Source organism: Betta splendens, chromosome 17 (genome assembly GCF_900634795.4).
Source record: "Betta splendens chromosome 17, fBetSpl5.4, whole genome shotgun sequence".
Taxonomy (NCBI): domain Eukaryota; kingdom Metazoa; phylum Chordata; class Actinopteri; order Anabantiformes; family Osphronemidae; genus Betta; species Betta splendens.
In genome coordinates, this window is record NC_040897.2 from 12,330,949 (window position 1) to 12,339,313 (window position 8,365).

Genomic DNA, 8,365 nt, shown 5'->3' on the forward strand with positions numbered 1-8,365 from the left:
TGGTTTTATTCTCATCAGGTTGGGAATGTCAAAATCCAATATTTAAAAGAGCTCAAACATGTGGCTGAAACACAAACTATCACAATCTAAGGTTAAGGACATGTGGTTGCGCACTTAAACTACCTGAAGTGCACCATTGTCAGGTTCCCCCCTGAAACCTGATGCTAATCCTGCACAACGGGAGCGAGATCATTTTCCTGCTGCTGTTGCTCGTGAGGATTAAAGTGCGTGAACGTGTCATGTAAAACACCTGGAACAAGCTCGACCGCTCTCAGCAAATGTTTCGTGAGAGTTTACGAGTTGGTCACATGACAGCTATAACTGTGAGCTGAACTCGTCCTTTCCAGGGTCTAAAGCATCTCTCTCTCTCTCTGTTTTTCAGGTCACCTCCGCGCTCCCCTGCTGTGACTCCTACCCGCCGTCCTCTCCCACCCCTCATCCGTGTCTCCTCCTCCTCCTCTCTCCCGCCTCCCTTCTCCTGCTCCCTCCTCGTCGGCCTCCAAGATAGATTCCCTCAGGAGCAAGGTTGACCTGCTCAAGCTGCCCCTGGCTCTCTCCACCAAGTCCATCTCAGAGCGCAAGAGCCAGCTGGGAGGAGTCGGCGAGCAGCGCGGCCCGGGGGGAGGAGGCGGAGCTCGCAAAGCCCGCTCACCGCCGAGCCGAGACATGGACAACGAGTCGCAGTACTCGGGTTATTCCTACAAGTCGTCCCATTCCCGGAGCTCACGCAAGCACAGGTGGGTCACACAGACGAGCAGCCGAGCCCGTTAGTCACTGGGACCAGCCCCTAACTGGTTGTCAATTAGCATCCACAACATTAATGGAAGAAACTCACTAAGATACTGAGTGGTGAGGAATGAGAGGATGGGTTTTGAAACATGGGACCTGGAGACAGGGACACGCTTGCTCAGTTGACCCTGATGCTTTTGGCTCGTGTGCTTCAGGGAACGGCGCCACCGCTCTAAGAGCAGAGACAGCAGCAGCCGCGCAGACAAGTCGGTCACCATCCAGACTCCAGGGGAGCCGCTGCTGGATGCAGAGTCCACCGCGGGGATGAACGGGTCAGTGGAAACCACCGTGTCCCTGCGATATCTGTTATTTCTGTTGTTATCTCTCCACACACTTTTCCGCCGCACTCTCTGAGGCCTCGGTTGTTTTTGTATCCGTCCGTCACTGCTCACGAGCAGGTGCTGACATTTCTATAAGTCAAGAGACTTACTTTAAGTGCTGAGGCATGTTGTCATTATGGAGCCAGCGGAGCCACGCTTGTTCTCACATGTGTGAAGTGGAGTCTTTCTTTAAATAGTAAAGAGCCAATTGAAGTACAGCTTAGTGCCGTCTGGACTTCAGATGAATTCATATTTCACTCTGTTTTTTGCACGTGGAAGTAAAATACCTTGCATTACTTGACAGGACGATAACTGGGGAGAGACCACCACGGTCGTCACCGGCACCTCGGAGCACAGCATCTCCAACGAGGACCTGACGCGCGTCTCCAAAGATCTGGAGGAGTCCATCCCGCTGGAGTGCAAGCGCTTCGTGGGCCCGGCTCTGGGCGGCTGCCTGAGCTTCTTCGCGCTGCTCACGCCCCTGGCCTTCCTCATCCTCCCGCAGGTGCTGTGGCGCGACGCCCTGGAGCCGTGCGGCACGCCCTGCGAGGGCCTCTACGTCTCCCTGGCCTTCAAGCTGCTGGTCCTCCTCATCTCTCGTGGGCGCTGTTCCTGCGGCCGCCTCGCGCCGCGCTCCCGCGCTTCTTCGTCTTCCGCTGCCTGCTGATGGTGCTGGTCTTCCTGTTCGTGGCGTCGTACTGGTTGTTCTACGGCGTGCGGGTGCTGGAGCCCAGGGAGCGGGACTACAGGGGCATCGTGGAGTACGCCGCCTCCCTGGTGGACGCCCTGCTCTTCATCCAGTACCTGGCGCTGGTGCTGCTGGAGGTGCGACACCTGCAGCCGGCCTTCTGCCTCAAGGTGGTCCGGACCACGGACGGAGCCAGCAAGTTCTACAACGTGGGTCACCTCAGGTATGTGTGCCTTTACTCAGAGTATAAATACTCTAAACCTCAGAGAGTCTGATGTTTGTGACTGTGTGTGCTAGCGTCCAGCGGGCAGCGGTCTGGGTCCTGGACCGGTATTACAGTGACTTTCCCGTCTACAACCCTGCAGTGCTCAATCTGCCCAAGTCCATCCTGTCCAAGAAGATGACGGGCTTCAAGGTTTACTCCCTGGACGGTGAGCACCGATTTATTACCTATTGTGTCTTAAAACTTAGGCGTGAGATTTAAAACTCACTGGAACTCATTTTAATCTCTCTGCATGTGTGGTCTGGAAGAAAACACCGCCAATAACTCAACAGGCCAGTCTCGAGCCATGATCGCGGCCGCTGCCAGGAGGAGAGACAACTCCCACAACGAGTACTACTACGAGGAGGCCGAGATGGACCGCAGGATCCGCAAGCGCAAGGCCAGGTGGGTGGTTTGCTCTGTTCTGACCAAAAACAAAAGCAATACCTCCAAGGTTCCGCTGCATTTAACCGGGCTTCTTCCCGCTCCAGGTTGGTCGTGGCCGTGGAGGAGGCCTTCACTCACATCAAGCGCCTCCACGAGGACGAGGCCGCCTCCTCCCCAAAGCACCCCAAAGAGGTGATGGACCCCCGGGAGGCGGCTCAGGCCATCTTCGCCCCCATGGCCCGAGCCATGCAGAAGTACCTGAGAACAACCCGGCAGCAGGCGTTCCACAGCATGGAGAGCATCCTCACACACCTGCAGTTCTGCATCACGCACAACATGACGCCCAAGGCAAGAAGAGCAGGCTTTAAAACATCACTGGAAGCACTTTAAGATGTCTCTGGACTAACTCTGTCATGCTCTCCATCAGGCTTTCCTGGAGCGCTACCTCAGCCCTGGCCCCACCATGCAGTACCAGCAGCAGAACGGCAGGGGGCGCCAGTGGACTCTGGTGAGCGAGGAGCCGGTGACGTCGGCGCTGCGCCAGGGCCTGGTTTTCTCGCTGCGACGCCTGGACTTCTCGCTGGTGGTCACCGTGACGCCGCTGCCCTTCCTGCGACTCGGGGAATAATGGCACCACATGTGACGGCTGTTGGCCTGAGGTCCGCAGAGGAATTGATTTTATAAGCAGCAGCCTCTGTTTGTGGCTGGAGGAGAGACTACAAAATAACGGTGGGACTGATGTTTGTTTAAAAACTCATTAGAGTTGTCCAACATGAAGCGACTTAAATCTCTTTGCTAAGTGGTTATTAACAACTGGAAGAACTTCAATTTGAATGGGCAATAACAAAGAAAACTTTACTTAAGCATTGATTGTGTCGTAATAATGTCTTATGCTTTGTGTTATTTGTCCTCAAGTCTTATGATGAGTTTTGTGCCATGTTGTAAATATTCCTTTGGCCCCCAGGTGATGGAACTACAAGCTAAGACGCGACTCTTCACTCTCCCTAGCACCTAGATTACATTAAGACCCAACCTTCTTTCAACCATTAAGTTATTCTGCCCCTGGAAAATACATCTTGTTTTGTGTCACAGTAGAGTCACCAACCATAATTTGTAACTATTTTTTCTGTAGAGTACCCAGGGATTCTCAGTGCGTCAGAGTGACCAGACCCAGTCGTATCTGGAACTGGCAGTCTAGAACTATGGTAATGGTAAGGGCAATGTGTTGGATCAAATTAAATGTAAGGAATGACCTGTGATTACATTTTTTGAGTATATTTCTTTCTCCCTTTCTTTCCTGCAGTTGTGCGACGGGACATAATCACTATGTGAGGTGTGTGCCAGTTCCCATCCTTCTGAGGACTTGGTGGTGTCAGCCAGTCTGAACAGACTGTGCGGAGTATGGAATCTCTGGTGGGGCCTGGGGACGTTGCGACCAGAGGATAGTGGGCAGGTGAGGGTGGGGGGGGTCTAGTGTTCTGTGGTAGAAAAAGAACTTGGAAAAAGAAGGAACGGATCAGTTGTCAGGTCCCAGTCTCCAGTACTCTGTGTTTGTTGCTAGAGAACAAAATTCTTTGTCAGCTGTTGGAAGAAACACTTCTTCAGACAAAGGACAGGGAAATGAATAGTTTAGTTAGTAAAATAAAAGGCTGTACCATAAAGTCTTAGGTTTACCAATACAGCGACCTAAGGTGGATAGGTGGTTTGTCGTGTTGGCAGGCTTTCTAAACTTTGGTGGTGCTCTCTTGCTCTGGTATTGTTTATCGTTTGCTTTCTCATGAAGTTAAACATGATGTTCTGACATCATTTTCTTACACATGGACATGAATATGATAAAGCTGTAAACACTCCTTTCCATTCACATTTTCTATCACTGAGCATGATCCTAAATAAACATAGCAGGGCAGTTTATGAGTTACTCTCCATGTTATATGTCGCAACTCGATTCAGATTGAAAGGAATGATCATTTTCATTACGCAGGTATTTTAGGAGCTACTGCTGTTTTAACACCATTACGTTTACCACTTTCAGTAAAATCATATACGTAAGAACTAATAAGCTGATACATCTAGCGAAGGATTTACACTGCTCAGTAATACTACAATTGTCATTAATACCCCTAGCATTGGGGGACACTTGCATGGGTGTTTACTTAAATATTCCATTGAATATTAAAAACTGTTTATATTCATAAATCATAATAGAACATTAACCATTCATAAATTCCTAACCCTAACTATGACATATGACACTATGCAAATCTGCTAACTCTGACACAACAATCACAGAAAGCTGCACAAGCCTCTAAGAAGCCAAACTCAAGTTCCTGACATCCAACCCCCCAGCCCACCACCCACCTTACCCTCCTCAGCCAAGGCCCACAGCTCTTCCGTGTCCTTTCCTCATGCTCTCCCTGAAACAGTCAACACTTGCACATGGGTTCCTAGTGCCATTTTTCCCCTTCATCTCTTCATGCTGTTGAAAAATGTCTGTTCACCACAAAATTTACTGGGCGGAATCACGAGTACAAGCTTGGTTTCTCAATGATCATTTTCCCCTCCTGATTGAGTAGAGGGGCTAATTCTAATTTTGTTTCCAAATCAGTTTCATGGGATTTGGATTTTTCATCTGATATGTCAGGGATCATTAACCCAATCAAACAGTTCTCCTGCTAGATTGTTTCAAGACTCAAATTGGCAGTGGTTTGGAGAGAGAGAACAGAGGTTGTTGTTGGTGTGTTTCAGCTTGATGGTGTCAACAGTCAGCAGTTGCCCTTCTGCTTCCATTTTGTCATTGTATTGCTCTGTTTTAAAGTGTCAAATTTGATCTTACTTTTTCATGTCTTTTTCATATCCTCTACTGGGTTGTGCCTGTGTATCATAAACAGGGCTCCGCTTGCCACATGGTTGATAGGAATGTTGGTTCCAGTCTGAGGAAGAAGAACCTGTCTCCGGGCGCTGTTGGAGAATGTGTGGCGTGGCATCACAGGTGGGACTGTTTGGTGCCTGCTGACAGCTGTAGTCAAACATGTCATTGAGGTGAGTTGGTTTATTTAAATATTACCAGATTGAAATTATAATAATTGTTAGCAATATTTAGGCAAGAGTTAATTCCCCCAGTGTTGATATATTGTTGGATGGTGATTTGATGTTGTGATTCGTCGCAAGGGTCACGGACGAGGGGTCAACTGGGAGGCCCTGCCACTCCCCAGCATGCCCCTCATCGTGTCTGGAGCTTGATGACAGACAGGGTCCAAGATCTGGAGAATGAATGGTGAGTAATTTTAAAAGACACAGGAACTGAGTCAAAGTGTTTAAAAAATCACCCTTTCAAAAAAAATAGCAACCTCAGTGTCAATAGGTTAAGGTTGGGAATATAAAGCTGGAGAATCTATAACATAATAACTAATAGAATTAATTACTATCTTCAAACTGGGTTGTTGTTCTCTGCCCAGGAGTCCAAAGCAGGGAGGCTGATACCTGCCGTGGTCACTACAAACAACGTGTCTGTGCCGTCTTCCACCCAAGGGCAGGGAGCTCATTCCTGTCCAACTCTGAGGACAAGGTATCCGAGTGTGGGAGATGTCCAAAGGACCGGTGTTCAGACCTTCCGCCGTGACCATGATCAGCTTTTGGGCTGGGGCTCACCCAAACTCAAACTCTTGCTGCTGGTGGGTGGCCTATCGGGTCTTGGACCCCGTCACCTTCAAGCCAGTGTCTGTTTATTATTAGTGATTTTTTTTTTTTCCTAAAATGTGCGTATGCTACTAATGTTCTGTGTTTTTAGGTCATGATAGCGGGCATGATTGTGTTCAAGCTGGAGCGTCGAGCGCCGGATACGCCCCGTACATGGAAAATGCGTGCTTACTACGTACGGATCGTTTCCTCCGTCAGTTGGACCAACAGCAGCAAGGACACGCTGTATGCAGTGCGCAGGTACAGTGCGTTGTGACCCCCAGCCAGTGCAGGTACAACCACATTCTGAAACATTTGTTCAACGGGTTTTTAAATGACCCCCACTTTTTTTATTCTTTAATCAGTGGGTCTAAATTCCCCAGTGTCGAAGGTTTACAACCCTGCTGAGAATGCTGTCCGCTCTGCATGACGTAGCACTCAAACACGTATTACAGAAATGAAGTTGTTCAATGATTTTGAGGTTTTGTTAATATTCATTTGCAACTTGCAGAGGGCCACAAACCTGGAGAACAGCCCGCGATTCTGTACTCGATTCCCAAAGAAAAGTGATTCTCAGGAACCCTCTGATGGTAAGAAAACCTCAACTAAACTGAACGTTTTTGCTTTGTCCATACTTATAGTGTGTGAGTTGAATATCACTTTTCTACTTCTATATTGCCTTGTTTGTATAGCTTTATAAAAGGTTGTTAATTAGACTCAGTTCATTTTCAGCACCAGAAGGAAAAAGGTCTTTGGTTTTTTCTGTACAGCGGTCTGGGGGCCGGAACAGATTGCGGTCCTGGACGAAATGCACTCTGTAAGTCCGAATGAGGATTTTCATACTAGGGAACCAGTGTTACAGGAGTTACAGAGTAGTTGTAGTAGTACTTGTAATGCTGAGTAGCTGATTGTCACCTTACCTTTCATTTGCAAGGCTATGATCAAGACCTCTAAAGAACTGAAAATTGGAGAAAGTTCAGTGCCGAGCTGTGAGGAAATCTTCTAACGCCGGGACAGGAGGCTCCCTGTTACTGGATGCGACGATGCTGACGGCGTCACGCTGTTTGATGTGCAACACAGCACGCTCTTGGCAACCGTTCAAGATGCCAAGGTAAAGTAGTGGTGTGGTTTTGTGGAGTGCAGACACTTAGCCCCGTGGCTCTGCGGCTAAACACGTGGGAGATAAGACAGATAGCTGCAACTATTTGGTTTGTTTGAGTGATTCAGTTGAAATCTTCTTGTTATTTAAAAGCTCGAGTCTAAATTGCTTCCGTTGCAGCCATTCTGATCTGCAAACCGCAAACTGGAGAGCCTGTGCAACATTCACGAAACCATCAGAGTAAAGAGTGGAATCCTGGGACGAGAGTGGGTTCTTCATCTATACCACTTCCAACACATCAATACGCTCTGACCTCGGGTATTGCTTATCTACTGTTTTATTTCAGTATTTTTTAATAATGCACAGACGTAAAGGCCATTTTGAGGATAGTTGTTAAACCAAACTATCATAATGGTAGACAGCACTGATTGGTTCTAAAGTTGTTAAGTGTTTTTATGCAAGAGACTTACTTTGTGATGCAGTTCTTTTAATTTTGTCCCTGCAGTGATCTGGCATTTCATCAGGACCTTGGATCTCCTATCATGTGACCCGAGTGAGAGGAAAATAGGGTATACTGCTTGGGAACAGAGAGTGCAGGCCCCCCGCGTCCTCCACCATTGACCCCACGAGTACCGCTTCAAAAACTGCCCTGGGGAACGAAAATATGGATGAGGTCTGTACGTTTGAAATGTGTTCCTTTAGACTTTGGTTGGTAATTCTAGTTATGACCTCATTGCATATGTCACTTCCAGTTATTCACATGGTGCGTTAAGGCCAAGCTAGTTGGCCAGTCCCATCTTGCCTACCTGCAGAAGAAGGGCGTTACCCTGAGGTGGCGCTGCACGTCGTCAAGGATGAGAAGACGCGCTGTAGCCTGTCTTGGGTGCGGCAACATTGAGGTGAACTGCATTAAACAAGTTGCCCGTTTTTTTTTTTTTTTTGGTTTGTTTTTTTTGATATGTTGTGTGTTTCAGGATAATTAAACTTTCCATGCTTTTATCCACATTCAGGTGGCACTGGAGGCAGCAAAGGCCATGATGAGCGCAGCTGCTGGGAGCGTCTGGTGACTGAGAGGCAGCACTGCTGCTGCCGGGTAACACCAAGGTTGTGGAAATGTGCTACAGAGACCAAGCCAAGACTTGACA

At 48.3% G+C, this 8,365-nt stretch overlaps 1 pseudogene; it reads left to right on the forward strand.

Moving 5' to 3' along the window:
- The first annotated feature begins 410 nt into the window (after positions 1-410).
- LOC114844264 (vang-like protein 2) lies at positions 411-3,074 on the forward strand (annotated as a pseudogene).
- The last annotated feature ends 5,291 nt before the right edge of the window (positions 3,075-8,365 follow it).